Consider the following 18,297-nt stretch of genomic DNA (forward strand, 5'->3'; position numbering starts at 1 on the left):
CTTGAAGTTCTCAAATACAAATATACATAATATATAAACAGCAGCTTGGCACAGTACAACACAAAGGAACGGCCATGAACTATTTATTTGCAGGGGAATATGGGCCTAATTGAGATCTGATTGCAGCAGCAAATTTGTTAGCTAATCGACAAAACCATGTGCACTGCAGGGGGGGCAGATGTAACATGTGCAGAGAGAGTTAGATTTGGGTGTGGTGTGTTCAAACTGAAATCTAAATTGCAGTGTAAAAATAAAGCAGCCAGTATTTACCCTGCACAGAAACAATATAACCCACCCAAATCTAACTCTCTCTGCACGTTATATCAGCCCCACCTGCAGTGCACATGGTTTTGCCCATTAGCTAACAAATTTGCTGCTGTGATCAGATCTGAATTAGGCCCTACATATGAGAAACACTGGAGCTGCTGCAGCTAAGTGAACACAGAATGAATCAGTTATTACTTACATTATAGATGTCTAGATATGCCCCTGAGTTACCTAAAGAGCCTCAACAGACTGAGGCATACAGCCTGTAAACATATAGTACTTGTTGAAGTCAAATGACATATTTCGATATTTGGGGTACGCTACGGCATGTTATGGTCGACAGTCATTAGGTCGACCACTATTGGTCGACACTGTCATGGTCAACATGGGCAAATGGTTGACACGTGAAAGGTCGACGCATGAAAAGGTCGACATAATTTTTATTTACCTTTTTTGTGTCGTTTTCTGCATAAAGTGACCGGGAACCCCAATTAGTGCACCGCTTCGCTCACCATGCTTCAGGCAAGGTGCCTCGCTCTGCTACCGCTGCGCTCGGCACAGATTACCAATCGTAGTCCACGTGGATCGTAAAGTATGGAAAAGTTCCCCAAAAGAAAAAAAATGTGAAAAACTCATGTTGACCTTTTCATGTGTCGACATTTCACGTGTCGACCATTTGTCCATGTCGACCATGCCAATGTCGACCAATAGTGGTTGACCTAACGACTGTCGACCATAACATGGTCGACCATCCAAACGGATACCGTATTGATGGATGCATCTACAATGCATGCGTCAAATACGCATGCTATCAGAGGATGTATTTGTTAATGGATATCATATTGTACTCAAAATAGCAAATATTTCTTACACACACTCAAATGTGGGACATCCAGGAATACAAATCAAATAGTGTCTTAAACATAACAGATTGTCTTGTTCAGGCAGGCATTGTGTCCATGGAAGATGGACCTTTGACTGATTGAATGTGTAAATACCATTGTTTACCTGAATTGTTGTCATTGTCTCTAACAAACAAGAAGCCAGATACGATACAACAGCATAAGGACTTGCAGATTCCAGGTGACCATGAAGTTATACTAATAGTGATATGTCATATGTATCATGTATTCTGGCTTTATGGTTTACACAGCACTGACCTGTCCCCTACACAGGGAGTTATACATAGCCTTTACACAACTGGTTAACTCTGTATGTGTATATATATATATATATATATATATATATATATGTATGTATGTGTATATACACACACACACACACACACACACACACACAGGTTGAGTATCCCTTATCCAAAATGCTTGGGACCAGAAGTGTTTTGGATATCGGATTTTTCCGTATTTTGGAATAATTGCCTACCATAATGAGATATCATGGCGATGGGACCAAAGTCTAAGCACAGAATGCATTTATGTTTCATATACATCTTATACACACAGCCTGAAGGTAATTTTAGCCAATATTTTTAATAACTTTGTGCATTAAACAAAGTGTATGTACAGTCACACAATTCATTTATGTTTCATATACACCTTAAGCACACAGCCTGAAGGTCATTTAATACAATAGTTTTAATAACTTTGCGTATTAAACAAAGTTTGTGTACATTGAGCCATCAAAAAACAAAGGTTTCACTATCTCACTCTCAGTCCAAAAATTCCGTATTTCGGAATATTTGGATATGGGATACTCAACCTGTATGTACAGGTTGAGTATCCCATATCCAAATATTCCGAAATACGGAATATTCCGAAATACGGACTTTTTTGAGTGAGAGTGAGATCGTGAAACCTTTGTTTTCTGATGGCTCAATGTACACAACTTTGTTTAATACACACAGTTATTAAAAATATTGTATTAAATGACCTTCAGGCTGTGTATATAAAGTGTATATGAAAAATAATTGAATTGTGTGAATGTAGACACACTTAGTTCAATGCACAAAGTTACAAAAAATATTGGCTAAAATGACCTTTAGGCTGTGTGTATAAAGTGTATATGAAACATAAATGCATTCTGTGCTTAGATTTAGGTCCTATCACCATGATATCTCATTATGGTATGCAATTATTCCAAAATACGGAAAAATCTGATATCCAAAATACCTCTGGTCCCAAGCATTTTGGATAAGGGATACTCAATCTGTATATGTATATGTATATGTGTGTATATATATATATATATATATATATATATATATGTTCCATTAAATATCAAGGACACTGTGTAAGGACACCGTGTGTGGGATCAAATTGTTCAGGGTCACATAAGTAATAATTTGGTGGTTGCGAGGATATTGACACATATTGCGGCAACAAGTTATTAGCGATACCGGATTCATGTATATTCCTGTATGATACTGTGGTCGGTTTGAACTGGTCTTTAGGTGGGAGCCCAGAAGGTAAACAACTGTAATCGCATCACAAGATTAGGTATCTCCCAGTGTTCGAACTGACCAATAACACACAATGAATGAGAAACCTCTCCTGGAACAATAGTAGAAGACCCAGCCCCAGACGTGTACCTTCTCCAATACACAGTACATAAGTACTTTCCCTTACCCAGGAAGCGCAGTGTTGCTGATTCTAAATGGTGATACTGTCCTCTGAGCTAAGGGTGATGTATACTGGCTGTAACTATTTCTTATGTAACTGTAACTCTGTACCACTTACTTAGGCTTATATATGTTATACTGAATGATATACTGTACATATGTTATTTTGTATTGTCAAAGTAAAAAAAAAATATCACACTGCCATATTTGCACCTCATATGTGTCCCTGCTGCGCATGCGTGCGCTCTCCCGTGCGTGCGCATACTCGCTGTTGCGGGCACCCGCAGGCGCACGGTATGCGCATTTACGGTAGAGATTGTATGCGTCTAGCGGGCGACTCTTTCGTTACATATTTTCACCATATAATGTATTTTGTAGATTATGGTCCCTTTGATAGAATCTGAAAGTTTGGTTAATGTAGAATGTTCATGGACGGAGAAATCCCTCTTTGTTTGATACGAAGGGTCAGACAGGAGTAATACAGTGGTGTTTAGTATCCATCAGAAGAGTATTTAATTAGCAATATTCCGGTGTTGGTTTGAAGCGAATTAATCGCTCGTGCGAATAGTTATGGACATAAGAAGTTTATGTCCATTTACTATTATTTGCACTTACTTATCCATGCGGCGGGAAACCTAGTTTCCCACCCACCTGAGCAGTTGGAAATCGTCACAGCCCACCTGTATGAATCAACCTATGACCTTTTGATATAATGCGAGGAGGAATTCCTGTGTCCAATGAACAATGAGATTGTAGGGACCATTGAATCGTATTGTGTGTGGGGCATAAATAGACAAGCCGATCACATCCAGCTCTCACTCTTCAACGGTTCTCATTGCTGATAATCGGGAGCTGGATGTCCAGAGGCGCATGCGATCGTTCCCCTTTGTGCGTAAGTTTTTCTCCGCAATCATATTGTCTTCCTTGTTATTGTGGGCCATATCTCTCTCTCTCTCTCCTCCTTCTCTCGTATTCTCTTAAACGTAATAGTATTGTATTGTATTTCCTGTGTAGTTATCTGGTTAGTTTTCCTGTGTAGTTATCTGGTTAGTTAGTCTATGTTATATTGTAGTGTATATGACTTGTATTGTATTAATTCTTTTGCAAGTATAACATTCATAATATATATATAAGGCGTTGGACCCTAAGCCCAGGTATCTGTGTATTTCTCATAGTGTTAAGTATTTTCAGAGCGTCGGTGACGCTCGAACAGCTTTTAAGATAATCAGGCTACACAAGGTTGCATCTACACTCTATCTCTACACTAAGGTTTTACTGCATATTACATTGTTTATGGTTTAGATATAAAGGTTTAACATTGTGAGCGTCTGCGCCGCTGGTGATCTCCTCGTGGTCCCGAGCGGCCGCTACGCTATAGCGAACCATTACGTTAGTCAGCAGCCAATAGCGTGCCTGCCTGTGATCTCTTGGCCGTGAGCGAACGTGACGCTTGAGCGTCTCGACCACGGCTAAGCGATTGTTACGCAACGTGCGTACCCTTACGGTACTCCATACGTAAATAGCGTACAGTGTTCTTAGACCTCATAAAGGGTTTTATATAAGATAAATATTTAGCTTTATCAATTGGCGGCTCGTCCTGTCCTTCACATATCTCTGCTAGGTAATTTCAGCAGACATTATCCATCAGCAAAGGGCGGGAGATCATATTCTTCGCAGTGCTGACGGGATAAGCGTCTGCTTCGCTTAGTAAAGGGTGCTGAGGGAATCTGGAACCGGAGGTAAGAACAACACGCTAGTGTCTTTTAAAACTGTTTTTTTCTATCTTGCGTACGCACACACGCATATCTGCATTTCTTTTTCGTGTATTTTCATATATCACTCTCCTGTTTGCCATTTTATAATTGATAAAACGTGCTAAGAGAGATTTGTCGCTATTTCATAGTTAAAGTGTAAAAGTAATATTAAGGGATAAAGTGTAAAGCACACACGCAGCTCTACCTAAAGGTACAAGGAGAGATTGGTGTGGGGTTCAGTAGATGATCGAGGATCATCTACATTGATAAACGTGTACAATGTGTTACGGTGGACATTGGTTTTGTGTACACGGGTCTCTAACAAAGGGCTGAGACTCGCGTACGCAAAGGCCGACGCACGCAACGTAAATTACGCAACGGAGCGTCTGGGTACGCCCACGTAACTCAAGTCACACGATAGTGTTGATTTTTAACAAGCGAAAAGGTGGCAAGGCGATAAATAGCGCAACAGGCGATAAATAGCGCAACAGGCGATAAATAGCGCAACAGGCGATAAGTAGCGCAACAGGCGATAAATAGCGCAAGTTTATTTTAGTATTCGAAATTTAAATTAACAGATCCTTCTCCAAATTTACAACACATCTGGTCTAAAGAAAATTTCTGCGCAGAAATAGAAACAAAAGTGTATATGTGGTGAGTGAGTGTTTGTTTTTACAATTTTGGGGATTGAACCACAGAAATCATCGAGTTCTCGTGAAGGTACATACGTGTAAGTGACATGCACGGTGGCTAGGGAGGCATCCCTGGTTAAACATAAAATTTGAGCATTAGAGTGTAGCGGACCAGGAGGTATAGCAGACCAGGAGGTCAGACCAGGAGGTCGTATAACAGACCAGGAGGTCTAGGTACAAAGAAGTCCGCTATAGAGACAAGGCACAACACCAAGAAGGGTTGGTGCAACACCCATATAGGACAATAAAGCTCAGGCTGAAGGAATTCGCAGCTGCCGAATGTCGATTCCACTGGTCGCTCCGTACATAAGATTAGTTGCTTATGTGCTGAACGACTGTACCGCACGTAATTGTGTGCATTAGTTAGTAACCTGAGCAGTACCATTTGTGTACAAACCCGGTCACAAACGCTATTTGTACATTCTAACGTGATTTGTGTAATTTTTTATTTTTTCAAAAAGGGAAGTTCGCTGGTCACTCTAGAACTATCCGACAACCCCACCTTTACTGGAAAGGGTTAATGCTCTTCGGATCATACCTACATGTTCCAGTAAACTAAGGTTAATAGGGGCCCTGGGTCGAGTACGCCAGCACTATATCAGTGTGTGGGCATATTGGTCGGCGTGGGCGAGTGAGTGAGGTGCTCGGTAAACTTCACCGTCAACCTATCTTTGAATATTTTGGTTTTTTGTAAGGGTTCGCTGAACACCCTGATATAGAGGTCAGAGGTAGAGCAAGCAACACCTGCAAATTATGGGGGGCAGTTGTTCAGGAAGGGGGCGGTCAACCTCGGTTCGGGTTGATTCTGTAAACCGACCAGTCGGGTCGGCAAGGTATGTAATGTGTGAAAAATACGGAAGACACACAGAAATTTTATGTGATGAATGAGAGAGAATGACTGTACATGACGGGGAGAAATTCCCAAGAGTAGGCAGCTTCAGCCCAGAAGTGTTGCAAAATTTAAGGAGAAGGATATGTCTCATTAAATCAGCAAAGAGACGAATCAAACATTATGATTATTTGCAGCTATGGCAACAGGAGGGTGAAATACAGAGAGGATTGGCTCAGGCGGCGGGATCTGGCCCTATCAGGAAACTGATAGCCACGGCCCCACCGCCACCATACATATCAGGAGAGAAATTGGTTGCGGAGAATGACGCATCAGGGGGTAACAAACAGGCACTTAGCAACTGTATAAATGTTAAGGATAATGTTAATAAGTTAACCCATGCAAGTATTAACCCGTGCAAGTTGTACCCTGTTTTGAACTTTCCCCAGGAGTGTGATCAAGAGGATGAATCGGCAACAATATCGGCGCTCTCTCTAGCAGCCACTATATCAGAAACGACAGTAGGCACGGCCCAACCCATAAGATTAGTAACAAAGCCCCCTAGCGGAGGGACAGGTGAGGTCGTATCAACGGGTAAGTACGGCACCATACACTATGCTGAAACCATTTCACCACAGACTGTAGAATCTACACAGAATGTTGTTAAACTTGCTCCCGTGAGGGTAATAGCAGTTCCAAATGGGAAAACGGACACTACAGGAGTCACTCCTATCAGGAACATTGCCATGTACAGCCCGTTTTCCCGAATGGAATTAAGAACCATAGTGTCTGAATTCCCTGATCCTAGAAAAGACTTAGTTGCTAGCCAAAAATACATCAGAGACCTAGGAAACACTTTAGAGCCCAATAACAAAGATTGGCAGATATTGCTGAGGGCTTGTTTACCCTCCAATGTCGACGCAGCTCAATTTCTAGCTGACTGTGGACTGGATCAGGATGTACCTCTTACAGATGTGTACAACAAAGACAATGTAAAAAGAATAAATTTACAGTTAAAGGAGTATTTTCCAGCTGTGGCCAAATGGAATAGAATTTTTTCCATTAAACAGAAAGAGTCAGAAACAGCTGCTGATTATTTTCACCGGGCATTATTAGAAATGGCAAAGTACACTGGCATAGAGGACATTAGGACCAATGCAAACCATCAAGAAGTAGCAGTATCTGTGCTAATGGATGGTTTAAAAGAGGCATTAAAGACCAGGGTACAGACCACACAACCATGTTGGCGAGGTCTGTCAGTGGCTACTTTGAGAGAGGCTGCTATTGATCACGACCGGAATATCACCAGACACAGGGAGTCACAAGGTGATAAGTTAATGTCAGTAAGTATACAGGCCCTGACCACAAAACAGCCTGTGTTTATATCACCAAACCCTGTGGGTAAGTCAAATGTGGTAACATGTTATTTTTGTCATAAACAGGGACACATAGCACGAGACTGTAGAGCGAAAAATTCGCAAAGATCATACCAACCCCCTAGACAACGACATGACACACGAAATTGGGAGCAAGGTCCGCAGAGACGGAGTTATGAGCCACATACAGGGGAAACAAAAAGATACCCCCCGAACAGAGACTGGCACGCCTCTGGTAGTTCCCAGCTAACTCCCTCACAAGTAGTTGCTGCCAGCGGGATTCAGGGAGGTCACCATACCCAATAGGGGTGTGGCCATACCTGTAATCTCCAGCCAGTAAAATTGATTGCAAATCTTGGAAGTGAACCCGAGATTGCAATAAATGTAGCTGGTAAAACATTAAACTTTCTTGTAGATACAGGGGCGGCCAAATCAGTGATAAATTCGACAGTGGGCATGAGAACCACTGGTAAGACAATTCCAGCCATAGGAGTAACGGGAGTAGTCCAGCACTACCCTGTTAGCAAACCAGCCGAGATTACAATAGGGCCTTTACATACCAAGCATTCCTTTTTGCTGGCTGCATCGGCACCGACTAATCTCCTGGGAAGAGACTTATTGTGTAAAATGGGGTGCGTCATTTATTGTACTCCTGAAGGTGTATTCTTGGACATACCTGAGAATCACGCTCAGGAAGTGCGAGACATGTTAGACTCCCCATCAAAATTAATGTCACATACCATTATGACAAATAGGACTCCATCCCAAGTAGAAGAAATGACATCCCAGATACCAGAGTCACTTTGGACTAAAGATGGACAGGACACTGGATTAATGGCAAACGTAGCTCCGGTAGTTGTACAAGTAAAAGATGGTAGGATAGCTCCAAAAATCCCACAGTACCCTCTGAAGCCAGAGGTGGAGTTAGGAGTGTATCCCGTAATAGAGCGCTTGCTACAACAGGGCATTCTGGTAAGAACGTCCAGCACTGCCAATAGTCCCATCTTCCCTGTGAAAAAGAGTGGGGGGAGGGGTTACAGGCTAGTGCAGGATCTAAGGGGGATTAACAAAATAGTTGAGAGTCAGTTCCCCGTAGTGCCAAATCCAGCTGTCATCCTTATGCAAATCCCTCCCACTGCGAAATTTTTCACTGTTATTGACCTCTGCTCCGCTTTCTTTTCGGTACCTCTGCACCCTGACAGTCAATACTTGTTTGCATTCACATACAGAGGAGTCCAATATACATGGACTCGATTACCACAAGGTTTCATAGACAGTCCAAGTATATTTTCCCAGGCTTTGCATGATTGTTTACAGTCTTTCCAACCAGAGAGTGGATCAGTATTAATACAGTACGTGGATGATCTACTACTGTGTTCTGATTCAGTGGAAGCATCCCTGAAAGATACGAAACAGCTCCTGTTTCATCTTTCAGACACAGGACACAAAGTTTCCAAAGACAAGTTACAATTATGCCAAACTAAGGTAAAATATTTGGGACACTGTCTAACACAAGGACTGAGACACCTGACCGCTGATAGAATTCAAGCAATTAGAGACATGACTCTGCCACAAACCCAGCAACAGATCAGAACATTTTTAGGAATGTGTGGGTATTGCCGTAACTGGATCCCAGGGTTTTCCATTCTAGCGTTACCTTTGCAGGAGATGGTCTCCTCAAACAAACCTGATCGGATTTCGCATACAGACGAGTCCGAGATGGCATTTGAGAGACTTAAACAGTGCCTAACGCAGGCACCAGCATTAGGTATGCCAGACTATGGGAAACCCTTTGAGCTGTACGGAACAGAAAGTGCTGGTTGCGCGGCAGGCGTCTTAACCCAAAAGCACGGTGATGCCAGCAGGCCAGTAGCATACTATAGCGCTCAGCTAGATACGGTAGCGCGATCCCTCCCCACATGCTTGCGAAGCGTTGCTGCGATAGCATTGCTAGTAACGAAAAGCGAAGATGTAGTGCTAGGTCACAACCTCACAATTCATACACCACATGCAGTGTCAGCCTTGCTAAATTCTGCCCAAACCAGGCATGTCTCATCAGCGCGGTTTACAAGATGGGAATTGGCACTAATGGCCCCCGTAAACATCACCATAAGGAGATGCAGTGCATTAAATCCTGCAACATATCTCCCAGGTGTGCCTGGACAGGCACAAAGGGTGGAGGATGAGAGTGGTGGGGAAGGAGAATTTAATACAAAGGAGGACACACATGATTGTATGGAATATTTGACCCAAAATTTTACCGCAAGGCCTGACATCAGTGACAACCCAATGGAAGATGTAGATCTAACTTTCTACACGGACGGTAGTTGTCACAGACAGTCAGACTCGGGAGACTTGTGTACTGGATACGCAGTCGTAGATGACCAAGGCACCATAGAAGCAGAACCGCTAGGCCCACCTCACTCAGCCCAGGTTGCTGAACTGGTCGCCCTAACCAGAGCATGTGAATTGGCTAAGGGCAAATCAGCCAATATCTACACCGACTCTAGATACGCATTCGGGGTAGTCCATGATTTTGGAGCCCTATGGCGCCTCAGAAATTTCATGACGGCAGCTGGTACACCGGTAGCGCATGCAGCTCACATCAAAAGGCTTCTAACAGCGATACAGGAACCCGACAGAGTGGCTGTTATCAAGTGTAAAGCACACACATATAGTCAAGATCCAGTATCACTTGGTAACAGCCGAGCAGACGAAGCTGCTAAGTTAGCAGCTGGTACCCCCAGACAGACAGACACCACACAATTGATGGTATTTAATACCATCAACACACAGAAGTTGTGTGAAATGCAAAATTTGTGTTCCACACAGGAAAAGGCAGTCAGGAAGGCAAAGGGATATGGCCAGGAGTCCTCAGGACTCTGGACGGAATGACATGGTAAACCGGTGGCCCCCAGAGCATATCTTCCATGTTTAGCTGAGGCAGCTCACGGGCTGACTCATCTGGGCAAGGAAGGAATGTGCAACTTGGTAAGAGCATATTGGTGCGCCCCAGGATTTTCATCTCATGCAAGTAAGAGAGCAATGTCATGCCTTACATGCTTGAGAAAGAATATCGGAAAGGCAATACCAACAGAACCATCCCATATCCCACCTGCAGGCGGTCCTTTCCAGGTAATACAGATTGACTTCATTCAATTACCCCCTTGTCGAAATTTGAAATATGCACTTGTTTGTATAGATGTTTTTTCAAATTGGGTCGAAGCATTTCCTGCGGCCACAAATACCGCTATGTTTACTGCTAAGAAAATTGTGCAGGAATTTGTATGTAGATATGGTATCCCTAGAATTATCGAAAGTGATAGGGGTACCCATTTTACAGGTGATGTCTTTCAAGGAATGTGTAAGTTGATGGGAATTGATAGCAAGCTGCACACTCCATACCGTCCACAGGCGAGTGCGAAGGTGGAAAAAGTGAACAGCACTATTAAAAATAAACTGAGCAAAGTTATGGCAGAGACAGGATTGACATGGCCAGAAGCTTTACCCATTGTACTGTACAGCATCAGAACCACTCCCAGGTCCCCTCTTAATCTGTCTCCCTTTGAAATTTTGTTTGGTCGACAACCGCATGTTATGATTGACCCTCAGGATGATTTGAAGTGTAACAATGAAGTGACTGTAAAGTACCTGGTTAACATGAGTAAACAGCTAAGGAATCAAAATGATAATTTGAAGTTGGTGATTCCTGATTTACCAGATAGTAATTGTCATGACATTGAACCTGGGGATTATGTAATGATACGGAATTTTCTACGCTCAGGTTGCCTTATTGACAGATGGGAAGGACCATACCAAGTCTTATTGACTAGCACTACAGCATTGAAGGTTGCCGAGAGAGAGACTTGGGTTCATTCGTCCCATTGTTAGAAGGTTGCTGATCCAGAGAGGTCCCGTGATAAGGAACAGACGGTAGAGGAAGTTGTATCACTGGAGTGTCTGTTCCAGGAGGACTGAGGCGGCACCTGAGCATTGAAAATCACAAGATCAAAAGCAGTTGTCGATTCCCTGTTCCCTTTTATTGTTTTTCTCCACTTCCCATCCCCTCTCCCTCAATTATTTTTTTCCCCTTCTCATTCTTCTCCGTTTCCTCCTATAAGATGGACTTGCCCCAAGAGACTGTGATCCGGATTTTCCTGTTGACCATGATGTTGACCAGAGCAGTCTGTTCCGGCGAGAGTACCATGGAGGTCGAGAAAGGTTCTGGAATGGGTTCTGATGACAGAGATGGAGGCGTAGTTTTCCAAGAGCAACCTAATCAACAAGTAAAGGCGAGTATCAGAAAACGATCCGATAACATTGACCATAGAAGGAATTGTGAAGGATTGTTAGCTGAAGAAAACTGTATCTGTAGGCTCTGTGACAATGTGGTTGAGGATGGGTGCATCAAGAAATGCCAATCCAGTTTTAATATCCACATGGACCGGCACCCCTTGAGTGACTATCACTCCTTAGTGGGTAGTGTGTTAAATCAAACAGACTGTTGGGTATGCTCTCAAGTACCTCAAGGTCATAGCAAATCAGGACTAGTACCATTTCCTTTAACGATAGGGGAGGTACTTGAGCTAAAGGGTGGGAGACCGGTGGACAGGAGGTTTAATATCTCCAGTCCTCCTAGTTTGAAGCTCCACCAATATCATGTGGATAGATCCCTAATATGTTTTAACATTACCAATCCCCGAAAGCCGGGAAGTTGGGAAGTGTCATGTAGCAACCAAACCATGACCTTTTCATATAGAGCAGATAGAATGCCGATAGATACAGAGCTTATACGCCACATAGCCAGTAGAGAAAAATCTTTCCGGTATAGGTATACCCTAGGAAGTAGGATTACGAGAGTTGGAGAGGTATCACCAGGATACTGCGCACATATCGTACAAACTGATACGTGTACTAAACAGATGGGAGCATTAGGGTTAGGAGATTTCACATGGAAGATGTGTAATATGGTTATGTCCTACTCCGTCCCATATGTTCTCCCCGATGATGCATATTTCATATGCGGGAGGAAGGCGTATAAGTGGCTTGCCCCAAACTCTGAAGGATTGTGTTATATTGGAAAAGTACTGCCTGAAGTAATGACTGTATCACATGCCAAAATGAAAGATATTCACCGTGTTACCCAAGCTCCTTATACTCACACCCACTACGAGCACGTAGTTAAACGGCACCTGATAGAAAGAACAGAGCATCCGGCCTCTGACATGATCCATGAATCCACCGGGATTCAGTTTCTAATCGCGTTAGACATCACTCGCACCGCCAGAGGAGTGTTGAATTATAAATACATATCTGCGCTCGCAAATTTGTTAGACAATATCACAGAAATGTATGATGACACGTTTAGGTATACTGGAAGGGAACTTCAAGCTTATAAAACAGAACTGGTCCAGCATAGAATGGTTCTCAATTATCTCACGGCAGTAACAGGTGGATATTGTGTCACACTGGCAACGCAGTACGGCGTGAAATGCTGCACATATATAACGAATAGTACCGAGGACCCGGTCGAGATGGACGATATTCTCCAATTGAAGTGGGAATTTCGCAGGAGACACAATCTCACTCTTGCTGCTGTAGGTAATAAGCTGACTGGTTGGGTGTCATGGTTGAACCCGCGAAATTGGTTCTCTGGTTTAGGAGAATGGGCTCAAGGAGTCATAATGGATGTAGGGAAGTTTCTCCTATGTATCTTAGGTGTTGTCATATCGATTGGCTTGATATTTAGATGCGGTCAGGCTTTAATGAAGTGCAAACAAAGTACCAGGGTGATGAGTTTAAGGAGTGAGGAAATTGTAATTCCAATGGATTTGATTTATGACCCAACTGTAGAAACAATGATGTGATGAAAATGCGATTTCTACGGTCCGTTTCTTTCACCTGTTTTTCTGGTTTTTCCAAGGTAAAAAGACCCACTTTTGACGAGGAATTTGATGATCCGGTATACAGACAACTGATGGATTAAAGAAGAAGTTTTGACAACCTTATACACAGATATTTGATGAACAATGCCATAGACCCCCAGTTTCCCTAGAAATTTTAAAATTACGCTAGCCCAACACTTTTGTAAGCCTATGGACATTGACAAAGCTTTTTGCCCACACGCCTTTTGGCAAAAGCACAAAGAAGACAGCATTCAACAGACACCGAACAAGACTTCAACCGACAAATGTTCATTAACCTGACATAGAATACCACTGCATTTACCGTAATTATGTCTTTTCTTCATCTCTACAACCTTCAGGTAATTACACACATAGTCGATAGGGAATACAGGCACAGATATCAGCAAATCACATATTCCCCCATTCATGTATCATCAACTAAAATGTGCTCCCCATTTTGTTGCAACCAAAATCCGAAAAGAGCTCGGTAAAGTTTGACAGCCCATCCACAGACCCGTACCACGGGATAAGAAGGAATTCAAATGTATACTTCGCAATACCTCGAAGCTTGATTTAAAACACGTACGGCACGATGATACATGACCCCCAAACACGGATTCATACACACATGCTTCTGCTATCTCACTAGGTCATACCCTCTTCACACCTTCTCCTCTCTCCTCCCTTACCCAACCATGGAAATGTATTAACCCCTGACATATATTTTTCTCGTTTTGAAATGTTTTAGGAAGTGGCAGTTATTGTTGACTGCCAAAGGGTGGACTGTCAAAGTCAAAAAAAAATATCACGATGCACACTGCCATATTTGCACCTCATATGTGTCCCTGCTGCGCATGCGTGCGCTCTCCCGTGCGTGCGCATACTCGCTGTTGCGGGCACCCGCAGGCGCACGGTATGCGCATTTACGGTAGAGATTGTATGCGTCTAGCGGGCGACTCTTTCGTTACATATTTTCACCATATAATGTATTTTGTAGATTATGGTCCCTTTGATAGAATCTGAAAGTTTGGTTAATGTAGAATGTTCATGGACGGAGAAATCCCTCTTTGTTTGATACGAAGGGTCAGACAGGAGTAATACAGTGGTGTTTAGTATCCATCGGAAGAGTATTTAATTAGCAATATTCCGGTGTTGGTTTGAAGCGAATTAATCGCTCGTGCGAATAGTTATGGACATAAGAAGTTTATGTCCATTTACTATTATTTGCACTTACTTATCCATGCGGCGGGAAACCTAGTTTCCCACCCACCTGAGCAGTTGGAAATCGTCACAGCCCACCTGTATGAATCAACCTATGACCTTTTGATATAATGCGAGGAGGAATTCCTGTGTCCAATGAACAATGAGATTGTAGGGACCATTGAATCGTATTGTGTGTGGGGCATAAATAGACAAGCCGATCACATCCAGCTCTCACTCTTCAACGGTTCTCATTGCTGATAATCGGGAGCTGGATGTCCAGAGGCGCATGCGATCGTTCCCCTTTGTGCGTAAGTTTTTCTCCGCAATCATATTGTCTTCCTTGTTATTGTGGGCCATATCTCTCTCTCTCTCTCCTCCTTCTCTCGTATTCTCTTAAACGTAATAGTATTGTATTGTATTTCCTGTGTAGTTATCTGGTTAGTTAGTCTATGTTATATTGTAGTGTATGACTTGTATTGTATTAATTCTTTTGCAAGTATAACATTCATAATATATATATAAGGCGTTGGACCCTAAGCCCAGGTATCTGTGTATTTCTCATAGTGTTAAGTATTTTCAGAGCGTCGGTGACGCTCGAACAGCTTTTAAGATAATCAGGCTACACAAGGTTGCATCTACACTCTATCTCTACACTAAGGTTTTACTGCATATTACATTGTTTATGGTTTAGATATAAAGGTTTAACATTGTGAGCGTCTGCGCCGCTGGTGATCTCCTCGTGGTCCCGAGCGGCCGCTACGCTATAGCGAACCATTACGTTAGTCAGCAGCCAATAGCGTGCCTGCCTGTGATCTCTTGGCCGTGAGCGAACGTGACACTTGAGCGTTTCGACCACGGCTAAGCGATTGTTACGCAACGTGCGTACCCTTACGGTACTCCATACGTAAATAGCGTACAGTGTTCTTAGACCTCATAAAGGGTTTTATATAAGATAAATATTTAGCTTTATCAGTATGCATACCTTTTAATATCAAATACATATCTATATATATATCTATATATATATATATATATATCTGACCGTTGGACCTCAGTAAACCATGTGTGTGACTACTTGCTTTCTCTTAAGGGACAGAGTGCTGCAACATTTAGCGCACTATTATCGTATCGTATATGGTAATAAGACGCAATTTGCGTCCGCAGTATATGATAATACTGGTATGTAAATGTTTATTTAAAATAATGGAATTTCACATACTGTATATAACACATAGTAACAATTCTATTAGTAATTCAATTACTGGGGATTTGCAGGTGTGATGTGCCATGATTATTTTTTTATTTTTTTTAAATGCCAATGAAATCCCAATTAAAATGTATTTACAGTATTACTAGAGCTTTTGTTAGTACACTGCTCAAAAAAATAAAGGGAACACTTAAACAACACAATGTAACTCCAAGTCAATCACACTTCTGTGAAATCAAACTGTCCACTTAGGAAGCAACACTGATTGACAATCAATTTCACATGCTGTTGTGCAAATGGAATAGACAACAGGTGGGAATTATAGGCAATTAGCAAGACACCCCCAATAAAGGAGTTGTTCCGCAGGTAGTGACCACAGACCACTTCTCAGCTCCTATGCTTTCTGGCTGATGTTTTGGTCACTTTTGAAAGCTGGCGGTGCTTTCACTCTAGTGGTAGCATGAGACGGAGTCTACAACCCACACAAGTGGCTCAGGTAGTGCAGCTCATCCAGGATGGCACATCAATGCGAGCTGTGGCAAGAAAGTTTGCTGTGTCTGTCAGCGTAGTGTCCAGAGCATGGAGGCGCTACTAGGAGACAGGCCAGTACATCAGGAGACGTGGAGGAGGCCGTAGGAGGGCAACAACCCAGCAGCAGGACCGCTACCTCCGCCTTTGTGCAAGGAGGAACAGGAGGAGCACTGCCAGAGCCCTGCAAAATGACCTCCAGCAAGCCACAAATGTACATGTGTCTACTCAAACGATCAGAAACAGACTCCATGAGTGTGGTATGAGGGCCGACGTCCACAGGTGGGGGTTGTGGGTTGTGCTTACAGCCCAACACCGTGCAGGACGTTTGGCATTTGCCAGAGAACACCAAGATTGGCAAATTCACCACTGGCGCCCTGTGCTCTTCACAGATGAAAGCAGGTTCTCACTGAGCACATGTGACAGACGTAACAGAGTCTGGAGACGCCAAGGAGAACATACTGCTGCCTGCAACATCCTCCAGCATGACCGGTTTGGCAGTGGGTCAGTAATGGTGTGGGGTGGCATTTCTTTGGGGGGCCGCACAGCCCTCCATGTGCTCGCCAGAGGTAGCCTGACTGCCATTAGGTACCGAGATGAGATCCTCAGACCCCTTGTGAACCATATGCTGGTGCAGTTGGCCCTGAGTTCCTCCTAATGCAAGACAGTGCTAGGCCTCATGTGGCTGGAGTGTGTCAGCAGTTCCTGCAAGATGAAGGCATTGATGCTATGGACTGGCCCGCCCGTTCCCCAGACCTGAATCCAATTGAGCACATCTGGGACATCATGTCTCGCTCCATCCACCAACGTCAGGTTGCACCACAGACTGTCCAGGAGTTGGCGGATGCTTTAGTCCAGGTCTGGGAGAAGATCCCTCAGGAGACCATCCACCACCTCATCAGGAGCATGCCCAGGCATTGTAGGGAGGTCATACAGGCACGTGGAGGCCACACACACTACTGAGCCTCATTTTGACTTGTTTTAAGGACATTACATCAAAGTTGGATCAGCCTGTAGTGTGTTTTTCCACTTTCATTTTGAGTGTGACTCCAAATCCAGACCTCCATGGTTAATAAATTTGATTTCCATTGATAATTTCTGTGTGATTTTGTTGTCAGCACATTCAACTATGTAAAGAACAAAGTATTTCATAAGAATATTTCATTCATTCAGATCTAGGATGTGTTATTTTAGTGTTCCCATTATTTTTTTGAGCAGTGTATTTGGAGCAATGAGCCTGATTCAGATGTTGTTGCTGCTGTTGCTATCTTCTGCTGTATGCAATTGTGATTATATGCTAATATGGGCAGAAGCTAACCTGAGCATAGGGACGCCCACTGTTCTCCTATCATTTCCGTCTGACGGTGTATAATTGCTGATACATAGGTACCATCGTCGCACATCGGGTCATGTTGCTGAGTCTGAGTGCCCCTGCAGACACGCAGGCTGAGCTGCTCTCCTAGGATGCAGAAGGCTCTCCAGTAGCAACTGCTAATTTCTGCAAGACCAGAACACGCTGTCTGAACAGGCATGACACGCCTGCGTTTACCCGACCACTCCCCGTTACCACCACCAACCTCTGTTTACCTGTCACTCACTGCAACTAATTCCTCGGTGCAACTGTAATCACAATTCATTCGTTGCGCATGCGCAATATGGCTCAGACGCATGTGCAATAAGAAAACATTGGCTGATTTGCACAAAATAGCAGCATTGTGACCGCATCTGAATCAGGCCCAATGTGTTGACTTGCAGTAGATGCAAAACACACACCAGTTAAAAAAGTCAGAATATTTATTAATTTATTTATTTACAGAGAATATTTGGCTATTCACATCAGTGCCTGCTCCAGTGAAACTTACAATCCATGTTCCCTAGCACATGTATATACCCACAAATATACACTTACACGTATACACCAGAGTTCATTTTTTTTTCCAGAATCCAGATAACCTAC

At 43.2% G+C, this 18,297-nt stretch overlaps 1 protein-coding gene across 2 annotated transcripts in view; it reads right to left on the reverse strand.

Moving 5' to 3' along the window:
* Positions 1 to 18,297, reverse strand: part of FGD3 (FYVE, RhoGEF and PH domain containing 3) — a 421,797-nt gene that overhangs the window by 82,298 nt on the left and 321,202 nt on the right. The gene's annotated exons all lie outside the window — the stretch shown is intronic.

This window comes from Pseudophryne corroboree, chromosome 9 (genome assembly GCF_028390025.1).
Source record: "Pseudophryne corroboree isolate aPseCor3 chromosome 9, aPseCor3.hap2, whole genome shotgun sequence".
Taxonomy (NCBI): domain Eukaryota; kingdom Metazoa; phylum Chordata; class Amphibia; order Anura; family Myobatrachidae; genus Pseudophryne; species Pseudophryne corroboree.